The sequence below is a fragment of the Haemaphysalis longicornis genome, unplaced genomic scaffold (genome assembly GCF_048455015.1).
Source record: "Haemaphysalis longicornis isolate Haplotype H1 unplaced genomic scaffold, Haemaphysalis longicornis Haplotype H1 scaffold_2, whole genome shotgun sequence".
NCBI lineage: Eukaryota > Metazoa > Arthropoda > Arachnida > Ixodida > Ixodidae > Haemaphysalis > Haemaphysalis longicornis.
In genome coordinates, this window is record NW_027526295.1 from 29,476,456 (window position 1) to 29,489,730 (window position 13,275).

Genomic DNA, 13,275 nt, shown 5'->3' on the forward strand with positions numbered 1-13,275 from the left:
GGTCCCCTTCACCCCGAGTAGTCCGAATGGCGCTGGCTGCCGCCCCCAAGTACAGGAAACAACAATACCTAACATAAATAGCCCAGAAAGTGAAGGGGAAAATCGCCCCGCCGGTAGCGTAGTGGTTATCGCACCAGACCGGTATTCTGGAGGTCGTGGGTTCGGATCCCACCTGGCGGGCATTTTTTCTTCACTTTCTTTCTTTCTTTCCAAATTCTTAATCTGTTTCACTGATCTACCACATACTCCCCTTTGCTTTCCGAGGTTTTCTCGACTGCCAACCCTTATTTCTGTGTTATTTTCAACGAGCCCCTCATTTCCTATTCTGATTCGCTACATGCATAGCGAGGGCCTCTGTTCTGGCAGTCTTGGTGCCATAGGGAGCTTAAGAGGGTTCAACGCTGGTCGACCACTCTGGACATGTCGTAGACACTCGAGTCACGACCCGGGGGTTAAAAAAGAAGGTCCCCTTCACCCCGAGTAGTCCGAATGGCGCTGGCTGCCGCCCCCAAGTACAGGAAACAACAATACCTAACATAAATAGCCCAGAAAGTGAAGGGGAAAATCGCCCCGCCGGTAGCGTAGTGGTTATCGCACCAGACCGGTATTCTGGAGGTCGTGGGTTCGGATCCCACCTGGCGGGCATTTTTTCTTCACTTTCTTTCTTTCTTTCCAAATTCTTAATCTGTTTCACTGATCTACCACATCCTCCCCTTTGCTTTCCGAGGTTTTCTCGACTGCCAACCCTTATTTCTGTGTTATATATATATATATATATATATATATATATATATACAGTCGAACACGGATATATCGAACTCCAAGGGGATCGCGAAATAGTTCGATATATAAAAAATTCGATATAAAAAATATGGGCTCTGACACCTCACTTATGGCGGACGAGCACTTACCGATCGTCGCATTCAAGAATGACAACTAATTCCGCACTCACGGCGCAACAGGACGCTTTATTTCCGTGAAAAAGAATTCGCTGACCTTGGCCTGCTTCTTCGTCCTGGAAATTAAAGAAGGTGGACTCGATCTTCTCGAGGCTGCACAACTACAAAATTCAAGCAGTACGCTGCGCCTTCGCACACCATGCACAACACGCACGCAAAAGAACAGCGCGCACCACAAGAACTTTGAAGGTGACAATTCCAAGGCTCTGTGAACGGACTCCAACAAAGCGCTCGCGATGGCCATCTTCGAGAGAAACAGTGATCTCCGAAAGGTGCGGGACAGCTCGCCAAACAGCAGCAACAGCAGCAAAATGCAAAAGGAGGCCGCCAGCGCCTTCGTTCCCTCTTCCCTTTCCCGAGACGACATCGGGGGAAGACAGACCCAGAGAGAGAGAAAAAAAAAACCCTTTTTCGGCGAGCCGGGGAACGTACGCAGCCGCAAAACAAAAAAAGGACGTGCGCAGTCGGGGCATCCCTACCTCGCATTGCCACATTTTCCGAGCGTTCGGGCTTGTGTGCCTAGAGAGATTCAGCATACCGGGCTCCGCCCGCTAACGCTACGGCGGCCGGTAGCGGGGCCCGACTGGGCAAGTGCAAATTCGTTCCGGTAGGGGCGATTAGTTCCGCGAGCCAGTCTTCACCAAGCCCGCGCATTCCTCCACATTCTCCTCAACCTCAATTGGGGGTGCAGCGACCGCCGAAGAGTATCTTCCAGGTCGCGCGGCGTTCGATATACGCAATGTCGGGAAAAATACGGTTCGATATAAACGTACGAATTCGTATACTTTTACACAGAATTTTCAAGGGGATAATTTATGAGTTCGATATAGACAATAATTCGATATAGCCGTGTTCGATATATCCGTGTTCGACTGTATATATATATATATATATATATATATATATATATATATATATATATATATATATATATATATATATATATATATATATATATATATATATATATATATATATATATATATGTAGGGTTTGGAAATGAGGGGGTCGTTAGGAAATACAGAAAGAAAAGCCAGCAGTCTACAACGTCAAAGAAGGCATAGGGGAATGGTTAGACTTTTTTTTTACCGTTATTGACGTTACATATATTTTTATTATTATTAATTACGTGAGAAAGAAAGAAAAACACGCGCCCAGAGTGGGGACCGAACCCACGCCTTTCGATTAGATCTCGAATGCCTTACCAATTCGGCTATCTGGGCGACTGTGTTCTGCTTCACTTTCTGGGGTATTTATATTTACTACAACTGTATCTGACGCTTGAGGGTGGTAGCCAGCGCCACTCAGACTACACGGGGAGAAGGGGACCTTCTTTTTCAGCCCCCGGGGCGTGACGCGAACGTCTACAGCCTGTCATGAGCGGTTAACTGGCGGGAAACCCTTTATGCTACGTTGGCATCAAGGCTGCCAGAACCGAGGCCCTCACTAAGGTTTCGCACGATAATAGGGTTTGGAGATGAGGGGCTCGTTAGGAAATACAGAAAGAAAAGCCGGCAGTCTACAACGCCAAAGGAGGCATAGGGAATGGTTAGACTTTTTTTTTACCGTTATTGACGATATATTATTATTATTATTAATTACGTGAGAAAGAAAAAAAAACACGCGCCCAGAGTGGGGACCGAACCCACGCCTTTCGATTAGATCTCGAATTTTCCTTACCAATTCGGCTATCTGGGCAACTGTGTTCTGCTTCACTTTCTGGGGTATTTATATATACTACAACTGTATCTGACGCTTGAGGGTGGTCGCCAGCGCCACTCAGACTACACGGGGAGAAGGGGACCTTCTTTTTCAACCCCCGGGGCGTGACGCTAACGTCTACAGCCTGTCATGAGCGGTTAACTGGCGGGAAACCCTTTATGCTACCTTGGCATCAAGGCTGCCAGAACCGAGGCCCTCACTAAGCTTTCGCACGATAATAGGGTTTGGAAATGAGGGGCTCGTTAAGAAATACCGAAAGAAAAGCCGGCCGTCTACAACGCCAAAGAAGGCATACGGGAATGGTTAGACTTTTTTTTTACTGTTATTGACGTTACATATATTTTTATTATTATTAATTACGTGAGAAAGAAAGAAAAACACGCGCCCAGAGTGGGGACCGAACCCACGCCTTTCGATTAGATCTCGAATGCCTTACCAATTCGGCTATCTGGGCGACTGTGTTCTGCTTCACTTTCTGGGGTATTTATATTTACTACAACTGTATCTGACGCTTGAGGGTGGTAGCCAGCGCCACTGAGACGACACGGGGAGAAGGGGACCTTCTTTTTCAACCCCCGGGGCGTGACGCGAACGTCTACAGCCTGTCATGAGCGGTTAACTGGCGGGAAACCCTTTATGCTACCTTGGCATCAAGGCTGCCAGAACCAAGGCCCTCACTAAGCTTTCGCACGATAATAGGGTTTGGAAATGAGGGGCTCTTTAGGAAATACAGAAAGAAAAGCCGGCAGTCTACAACGCCAAAGAAGGCATAGGAGATGGTTAGACTTTTTTTTTACCGTTATTGACGTTACATATATTTTTATTATTATTAATTACGTGAGAAAGAAAGAAAAACACGCGCCCAGAGTGGGGACCGAACCCACGCCTTTCGATTAGGTCTCGAATGCCTTACCAATTCGGCTATCTGGGCGACAAAAGTGAAGCAGAACACAGTCGCCCAGATAGCCGAATTGGTAAGGCATTCGAGATCTAATCGAAAGGCGTGGGTTCGGTCCCCACTCTGGGCGCGTGTTTTTCTTTCTTTCTCACGTAATTAATAATAATAAAAATATATGTAACGTCAATAACGGTAAAAAAAAAGTCTAACCATTCCCCTATGCCTTCTTTGGCGTTGTAGACTGCCGGCTTTTCTTTCTGTATTTCCTAACGAGCCCCTCATTTCCAAACCCTACTATCGTGCGAAAGCTTAGTGAGGGCCTCGGTTCTGGCAGCCTTGATGCCAAGGTAGCATAAAGGGTTTCCCGCCAGTTAACCGCTCATGACAGGCTGTAGACGTTCGCGTCACGCCCCGGGGGTTGAAAAAGAAGGTCCCCTTCTCCTGTGTAGTCTGAGTGGCGCTGGCTACCACCCTCAAGCGTCAGATACAGTTGTAGTAAATATAAATACCCCAGAAAGTGAAGCAGAACACAGTCGCCCAGATAGCCGAATTGGTAAGGCATTCGAGATCTAATCGAAAGGCGTGGGTTCGGTCCCCACTCTGGGCGCGTGTTTTTCTTTCTTTCTCACGTAATTAATAATAATAAAAATATATATAACGTCAATAACGGTAAAAAAAAAGTCTAACCATTCCCCTATGCCTTCTTTGGCGTTGTAGACTGCCGGCTTTTCTTTCTGTATTTCCTAACGAGCCCCTCATTTCCAAACCGTATTATCGTGCGAAAGCTTAGTGAGGGCCTCGGTTCTGGCAGCCTTGTAGCCAAGGTAGCATAAAGGGTTTCCCGCCAGTTTACCGCTCATGACAGGCTGTAGACGTTCGCGTCACGCCCCGGGGGTTGAAAAAGAAGGTCCCCTTCTCCTGTGTAGTCTGAGTGGCGCTGGCTACCACCCTCAAGCGTCAGATACAGTTGTAGTAAATATAAATACCCCAGAAAGTGAAGCAGAACACAGTCGCCCAGATAGCCGAATTGGTAAGGCATTCGAGATCTAATCGAAAGGCGTGGGTTCGGTCCCCACTCTGGGCGCGTGTTTTTCTTTCTTTCTCACGTAATTAATAATAATAAAAATATATATAACGTCAATAACGGTAAAAAAAAAGTCTAACCATTCCCCTATGCCTTCTTTGGCGTTGTAGACTGCCGGCTTTTCTTTCTGTATTTCCTAACGAGCCCCTCATTTCCAAACCGTATTATCGTGCGAAAGCTTAGTGAGGGCCTCGGTTCTGGCAGCCTTGTAGCCAAGGTAGCATAAAGGGTTTCCCGCCAGTTTACCGCTCATGACAGGCTGTAGACGTTCGCGTCACGCCCCGGCTATTGAAAAAGAATGTCCCCTTCTCCCCGTGTAGTCTGAGTGGTGCTGGCTACTACCCTCAAGCGTCAGATACAGTTGTAGTAAATATAAATACGCCAGAAAGTGAAGCAGAACACAGTCGCCCAGATAGCCGAATTGGTAAGGCATTCGAGATCTAATCGAAAGGCGTGGGTTCGGTCCCCACTCTGGGCGCGTGTTTTTCTTTCTTTCTCACGTAATTGATAATAATAAAAATATATGTAACGTCAATAACGGTAAAAAAAAGTCTAACCATTCCCCTATGCCTTCTTTGGCGTTGTAGACTGCCGGCTTTTCTTTCTGTATTTCCTAACGAGCCCCTCATTTCCAAACCCTACTCTCGTGCGAAAGCATAGTGAGGGCCTCGGTTCTGGCAGCCTTGATGCCAAGGTAGCATAAAGGGTTTCCCGCGGGTTAACCGCTCATGACAGGCTGTAGACGTTCGCGTCACGCGCCGGGGGTTGAAAAAGAAGGTCCCCTTCTCCCCGTGTAGTCTGAGTGGCGCTGGCTACCACCCTCAAGCGTCAGCTACAGTTGTAGTAAATATAAATACCCCAGAAAGTGAAGCAGAACACAGTCGCCCAGATAGCCGAATTGGTAAGGCATTCGAGATCTAATCGAAAGGCGTGGGTTCAGTCCCCACTCTGGGCGCGTGTTTTTCTTTCTTTCTCACGTAATTAATAATAATAAAAATTTATGTAACGTCAATAACGGTAAAAAAAAAGTCTAACCATTCCCCTATGCCTTTTTTGGCGTTGTAGACTGCCGGCTTTTCTTTCTGTATTTCCTAACGAGCCCCTCATTTCCAAACCCTATTATCGTGCGAAAGCTTAGTGAGGGCCTCGGTTCTGGCAGCCTTGATGCCATTGTAGCATAAAGGGTTTCCCGCCAGTTAACCGCTCATGAGAGGCTGTAGACGTTCGCGTCACCCCCGGGGTTGAAAAAGAAGGTCCCCTTCTCCCCGTGCAGTCTGAGTGGCGCTGGCTACCACCCTCAAGCGTCAGATACTGTTGTAGTAAATATAAATACCCCAGAAAGTGAAGCAGAACACAGTCGCCCAGATAGCCGAATTGGTAAGGCATTCGAGATCTAATCGAAAGGCGTGGGTTCGGTCCCCACTCTGGGCGCGTGTTTTTCTTTCTTTCTCACGTAATTAATAATAATAAAAATATATGTAACGTCAATAACAGTAAAAAAAAAGTCTAACCATTCCCCTATGCCTATTTTGGCGTTGTAGACTTCCGGCTTTTCTTTCTGTATTTCCTAACGAGCCCCTCATTTCCAAACCCTACTATCGTGCGAAAGCTTAGTGAGGGCCTCGGTTCTGGCAGCCTTGATGCCAAGGTAGCATAAAGGGTTTCCCGCCAGTTAACCGCTCATGACAGGCTGTAGACGTTCGCGTCACGCGCCGGGGGTTGAAAAAGAAGGTCCCCTTCTCCCCGTGTAGTCTGAGTGGCGGTGGCTACCACCCTCAAGCGTAAGATACAGTTGTAGTAAATATAAATACCCCAGAAAGTGAAGCACAACACAGTCGCCCAGATAGCCGAATTGGTAAGGCATTCGAGATCTAATCGAAAGGCGTGGGTTCGGTTTCCACTCTGGGCGCGTGTTTTTCTTTCTTTCTCACGTAATTAATAATAATAAAAATATATGTAACGTCAATAATGGTAAAAAAAAAGTCTAACCATTCCCCTATGGCTTCTTTGGCGTTGTAGACTGCCGGATTTTCTTTCTGTATTTCCTAACGAGCCCCTCATTTCCAAACCCAATTATCGTGCGAAAGCTTAGTGAGGGCCTCGGTTCTGGCAGCCTTGATGCCAAGGTAGCATAAAGGGTTTCCCGCCAGTTAACCGCTCATGACAGGCTGTAGACGTTCGCGTCACGCCCCGGGGGTTGAAAAAGAAGGTCCCCTTCTCCTGTGTAGACTGAGTGGCGCTGGCTACCACCCTCAAGCGTCAGATACAGTTGTAGTAAATATAAATACCCCAGAAAGTGAAGCAGAACACAGTCGCCCAGATAGCCGAATTGGTAAGGCATTCGAGATCTAATCGAAAGGCGTGGGTTCGGTCCTCACTCTGGGCGCGTGTTTTTCTTTCTTTCTCACGTAATTAATAATAATAAAAATATATGTAACGTCAATAACGGTAAAAAAAAAAGTCTAACCATTCCCCTATGCCTTCTTTGGCGTTGTAGACTGCCGGCTTTTCTTTCTGTATTTCCTAACGAGCCCCTGATTTCCAAACCCTATTATCGTGCGAAAGCTTAGTGAGGGCCTCGGTTCTGGCAGCCTTGATGCCATGGTAGCATAAAGGGTTTCCCGCCAGTTAACCGCTCATGAGAGGCTGTAGACGTTCGCGTCACCCCCGGGGTTGAAAAAGAAGGTCCCCTTCTCCCCGTGCAGTCTGAGTGGCGCTGGCTACCACCCTCAAGCGTCAGATACAGTTGTAGTAAATATAAATACCCCAGAAAGTAAAGCAGAACACAGTCGCCCAGATAGCCGAATTAGTAAGGCATTCGAGATCTAATCGAAAGGCGTGGGTTCGGTCCCCACTCTTGGCGCGTGTTTTTCTTTCTTTCTCACGTAATTAATAATAATAAAAATATATGTAACGTCAATAACGGTAAAAAAAAAGTCTAACCATTCCCCTATGGCTTCTTTGGAATTGTAGACTGCCGGCTTTTCTTTCTGTATTTCCTAATGAGCCCCTCATTTCCAAACCCTATTATCGTGCGAAAGCTTAGTGAGGGCCTCGGTTCTGGCAGCCTTGATGCCAAAGTAGCATAAAGGGTTTCCCGCCAGTTAACCGCTCATGACAGGCTGTAGACGTTCGCGTCACGCCCCGGGGGTTGAAAAAGAAGGTCCCCTTCTCCTGTGTAGTCTGAGTGGCGCTGGCTACCACTCTCAAGCGTCAGATACAGTTGTAGTAAATATAAATACCCCAGAAAGTGAAGCAGAACACAGTCGCCCAGATAGCCGAATTGGTAAGGCATTCGAGATCTAATCGAAAGGCGTGGGTTCGGTCCCCACTCTGGGCGCGTGTTTTTCTTTCTTTCTCACGTAATTAATAATAATAAAAATATTTGTAACGTCAATAACGGTAAAAAAAAGTCTAACCATTCCCCTATGGCTTCTTTGGCGTTGTAGACTGCCGGCTTTTATTTCTGTATTTCCTAACGAGCCCCTCATTTCCAAACCCTATTATCGTGCGAAAGCTTAGTGAGGGCCTCGGTTCTGGCAGCCTTGATGCCAAGGTAGCATAAAGGGTTTCCCGCCAGTTAACCGCTCATGACAGGCTGTAGACGTTCGCGTCACCCCCAGGGGTTGAAAAAGAAGGTCCCCTTCTCCCCGGGTAGTCTGAGTGGCGCTGGCCACCACCCTCAAGCGTCAGATACAGTTGTAGTAAATATAAATACCCCAGAAAGTGAAGCAGAACACAGTCGCCCAGATAGCCGAATTGGTAAGGCATTCGAGATCTAATCGAAAGGCGTGGGTTCGGTCACCACTCTGGGCGCGTGTTTTTCTTTCTTTCTCACGTAATTAATAATAATAAAAATATATGTAACTTCAATAACGGTAAAAAAAAAGTCTAACCATTCCCCTATGCCTTCTTTGGCGTTGTAGACTGCCGGCTTTGCTTTCTGTATTTCCTAACGAGCCCCTGATTTCCAAACCCTATTATCGTGCGAAAGCTTAGTGAGGGCCTCGGTTCTGGCAGCCTTGATGCCAAGGTAGCATAAAGGGTTTCCCGCCAGTTAACCGCTCATGACAGGCTGTAGACGTTCGCGTCACGCCCCTGGGGTTGAAAAAAAGGTCCCCTTCTCCTGTGTAGTCTTAGTTGCGCTGGCTACCACCCTCAAGCGTCAGATACAGTTGTAGTAAATATAAATACCCCAGAAAGTGAAGCAGAACATAGTCGCCCAGATAGCCGAATTGGTAAGGCATTCGAGATCTAATCGAAAGGCGTGGGTTCGGTCCCCACTCTGGGCGCGTGTTTTTCTTTCTTTCTCACGTAATTAATAATAATAAAAATATATGTAACGTCAATAACAGTAAAAAAAAAGTCTAACCATTCCCCTATGCCTATTTTGGCGTTGTAGACTTCCGGCTTTTCTTTCTGTATTTCCTAACGAGCCCCTCATTTCCAAACCCTACTATCGTGCGAAAGCTTAGTGAGGGCCTCGGTTCTGGCAGCCTTGATGCCAAGGTAGCATAAAGGGTTTCCCGCCAGTTAACCGCTCATGACAGGCTGTAGACGTTCGCGTCACGCGCCGGGGGTTGAAAAAGAAGGTCCCCTTCTCCCCGTGTAGTCTGAGTGGCGGTGGCTACCACCCTCAAGCGTCAGATACAGTTGTAGTAAATATAAATACCCCAGAAAGTGAAGCACAACACAGTCGCCCAGATAGCCGAATTGGTAAGGCATTCGAGATCTAATCGAAAGGCGTGGGTTCGGTTTCCACTCTGGGCGCGTGTTTTTCTTTCTTTCTTTCTTCCTTATATGTAAAAAAGAATCCTAACTTCATTAACCATAGTAAAAAAATAAAGCCTAACCACACCCCTATGCCTCCTTTGGAGTTGTAGACTGCCGACCTATGTTTCTGTATTTCCTCAAGGAGCCCCTCATTTACTTAATATATATATATATATATATATATATATATATATATATATATATATATATATATATATATATATATATATATATATGTGTATATATATATAGATATATTCAAATTCTAATTATTTCACAACATAAATCAGACCACGGCCGGAGATCGGATTCATTATTGCTGTACCATGTTTCCGCGACTTTCGTTAGAGAGAAGGCAACGTTGCTAAGCTTGGCATTGTCGTCTCACTTATACGCACTCACGCGTTCGAAGGAAGCAAGGCAGTCCTCCGCGTCGCTGTCGCCTGTACCGCTGAACTTGGCCGGGTCCCGCTCGCGCATGGAGCCGCGGCAGATCACAGGCTGACTGGTTTCTCTGGACATTGGGGGTGGTAGCGTGCGGGAAGGAAGTTCCAGGGCGGGATCAAAACTCCTAAACTCCACCACTTGTCAAGAAGGCAGCCGACACGCCGGTAGCCGGTTGAGGTTGTTGAATTGCAGGAGAGAAGCCGATGGATAACGCAGGTCTGAGCATTGCGATCACCAAGCGCGTTTCGGGCGCATGCACGTCCTGGGGTTCATCGTCTTCCCTGACACCTGTTTGGAACAAATCCCTGTGTGGGGATTTGGCGTAATCCTATATGGGCTATGCCGGTGAGGCACATACCCCGATGTCTGGGTGGCATGTAGCGTCTAATGCATTTTTTCATTACCCTCGTTCCAATATATATATATATATATATATATATATATATATATATATATATATATATATTATATATATATATATATATATATATATATTATATATATATATATATATATATATATATATATATATATATATATATATATATATATATATATATATATATATATATATATATATATATATATATATATATATATATATATATATATATATATAGCAGAGAAGGAATTCTTGGCTACTGTTTAAATATTCAAAACCTTGTGTGCGACAACTTGGAAAACACTAACAAATACCTCATTTCGACAGTTTCGACCAGTTGTCTGGTCTGCTTCAGGGAAAATTACAATTGACTGAATATGCTCTACGATACACACTTCACGAGAGAGGGGAATTTTGCCCTCTACCTCTCTTTCTTGCCAGAAAAGAAACCAAATAAATGAAAGCAAACATGTACAATAATCTCAGCGGCACATATACACGTCTCTCCCCAGGCGAGTGGCGATACAAAGCAAGGAGAGGGGAAAAGGAAAACAGGAGAAAAAAGGAGTATAAAGAAGGAGGCAATTAGAAATAAAGAAAGAGGGGAGAAAAGGAGAGGCAGAAGAAAGGGGGGTCCTCAGAAGCAGACACTGACGAATACGAAGGTCGAACAGCGGAAACTTGAAAGGTAGAGTGAGGGACCGCTCAGCGGCTCAGAATGACGTGACGTGCCGCATTCCGCGTACTGTAGAAAAAAAACAAAAACAAAACAAACGGAAGAAAAACCCCTAGGAGTGAATTATGTTTGAAGAACGTTGTTGCGAATGTAGATAGGCGCCACATGGCCCCCAGCAGCTCACGAATGCCAATACAGGGTCTAAACACACATAGCGAGAGGAGCGGAGGAAACATGAGTACGGAGTCTGCGGCGTCGGGCAAGGTCCGCGCACTCAACATGGTCCGAAGTCGTGTTGTAATCGATAGCCCGAGTCGGCGCGGCGCGCCACGGAGATTTATTGGTGCAGAAGCGCTAGCGGAGCGCCGAAACGTCGCCGGAGGAGTCATTTCCGTGAGGAAACGCACCCCCCTAGCGCCCCCCCCCCCTTTTCCCGAAGCTCGTAACCGTGTGGTCGCCAGGCGCGTGTTCTCTATTTGGTTAAAAATGGCAAAACGATAATGAGGAGAAAAGTAGGTCTGAACCGCAGATTTATTGCTAACAGCACTCGTTTGGCTCCCTCGCCGCACGCCCCCCGCCCCCTCCCCCCAAAAAATAATAATAAGAATAATAAAAAAAAAGTTCACGTATGGTCTCGTAGGCAGCCCAATCTCCCTGCGCTCTCGTTTATACCCTCAGTAAGCGTCCGAAATTTATGTATAAAGAACGATTCTCTCTGTTCCCGCTCGTAAGCATTGCGGAAGCCGGACTGAATTAACACTACTTGTATTCTTTCGCAGGAGTGATCCGGGAGGCGGAGGTGCCTGGACAGTGGAAGACCGGGAGGTCCCTTTACATGCGACTTGTGATTGTTAAATCTGGTGCGGAAGGGCGTTTCGGTCTGTCCAATGTACTCCTGATTACAAACGAGGCAACGAAGTTTATAGATTACGTTTGAGGGGTCGCCATTTAAATTTTCTTTGATAGCATATTTAAAGGTTGACCTGCTGGCTTGGGCAATATTAGTCGTCTCGATGTGGGTGCAGACTTTACAGCGCGGCTTGCCGCATGGTCGGCAGCCTTGAGCTCGCTCAGGTGGCTCTGTTTTAGCGTTGACCAAGAGGTGCCTCAAGTTTTTGCCACGTCGGTACACAACACGAGGGGGCTGCTGGAAAATGGCCGACAACCGGTCGCTCTGTTTGATGATATTGAAATTTCTTGTCAAGATGTCATTTACTTTATGAATTTTGGAAGAGTAGGCGAGAACCAAATTAGTCTCGGGGTGGTTTTCTTTTCGGCTTTCAGCTAAAATGTCCTCTCTTTCTAAGTTGCGAGCGCGCTCAAATGCATCGTCAACTATTCCTTCTGGGTATTTTTGGCCAATCGGGGAGGTCTTAAGTTCACGTGCATTTTTCTCGAAATCCTCCTGCCCAGAACATATTCTACGGTACACTGTGCGCCTGTGAATACGGTATGCCTGTTTTACAATGGTGAGGGTGGCTGCTAAAGAAGTGGAGATACTGTTGGCGGTCAGTGGGCTTCCTGTACAATGTTGTTGAAATGTTCCCACTGTCCAGGAGCAGCGTGACATCTAAGAAATTAATGGTTTTGGTTGAGATCTGATGGGTTAGTTTTATTAAAGGATGCAGGGAGTTGACATCTGAAATGAATTCCGTGAGGCTCGCCTCATCGTTGTACCAAATGAAGACGATGTCATCCAGAAAGCGCTTGTAAATTACGGGTTTAGGGCAGCGTTTTCCAATGAATTCCGTTTCCAATGACGCCATGAAGATATTGGCATATGTTGGTGCCATTTTAGGGCCCATGGCTGTGCCGTTAATTTGAAGGTAGTGTTCACTGTCGAATTCAAAGTGATTGTATTCAAGGACTAGGCGGAGGAGGGTTTCTAATGTGCTAGGGTTGAGATCTAAGCAAAAATTAGAGTCCCCGTAACATGAAATCGCGGCCAGTATGCCATCAGTATGAGGAATGTTTGTATAGCGCGACGTAACGTCCATGGTGACGAGAAAACTGCCAGGTGGGACAACTAGGTTCGAAACCTCGCGGAGGAAGTGACCCGTATCTTTTATGTATGAGGGGAACGTTGGAGGGATATCCTTAATTAGGTGGTCGATAAAACTGGATATTTTTTCTGTTGCCGTTCCATTGCTCGACACGATAGGGCGGCCATGATTATTTTCTTTGTGTATTTTGGGAAGAAGGTAGAACCGGCCAAGCTTAGAATTATGAGGTACCATTATTTATACATTGCGTGGGTAATTTTCCCATCGTCCAGCAATGACTTGAGTGCGTCGATAATTTCGGCTTCAAACTGTATAGTTGGGTCGGCAGCAA

General features: G+C 46.2%; 1 long non-coding RNA gene and 1 other non-coding gene across 2 annotated transcripts in view; both read right to left on the bottom strand.

The window, feature by feature from the left end:
* Nucleotides 1-13,275, bottom strand: part of LOC144168810 (uncharacterized) — an 88,751-nt gene that overhangs the window by 35,413 nt on the left and 40,063 nt on the right. The gene's annotated exons all lie outside the window — the stretch shown is intronic.
* On the bottom strand, nucleotides 3,541-3,612 carry Trnar-ccu (transfer RNA arginine (anticodon CCU)). Its single transcript has one exon. It is a non-coding gene; the product is annotated as a tRNA-Arg (tRNA).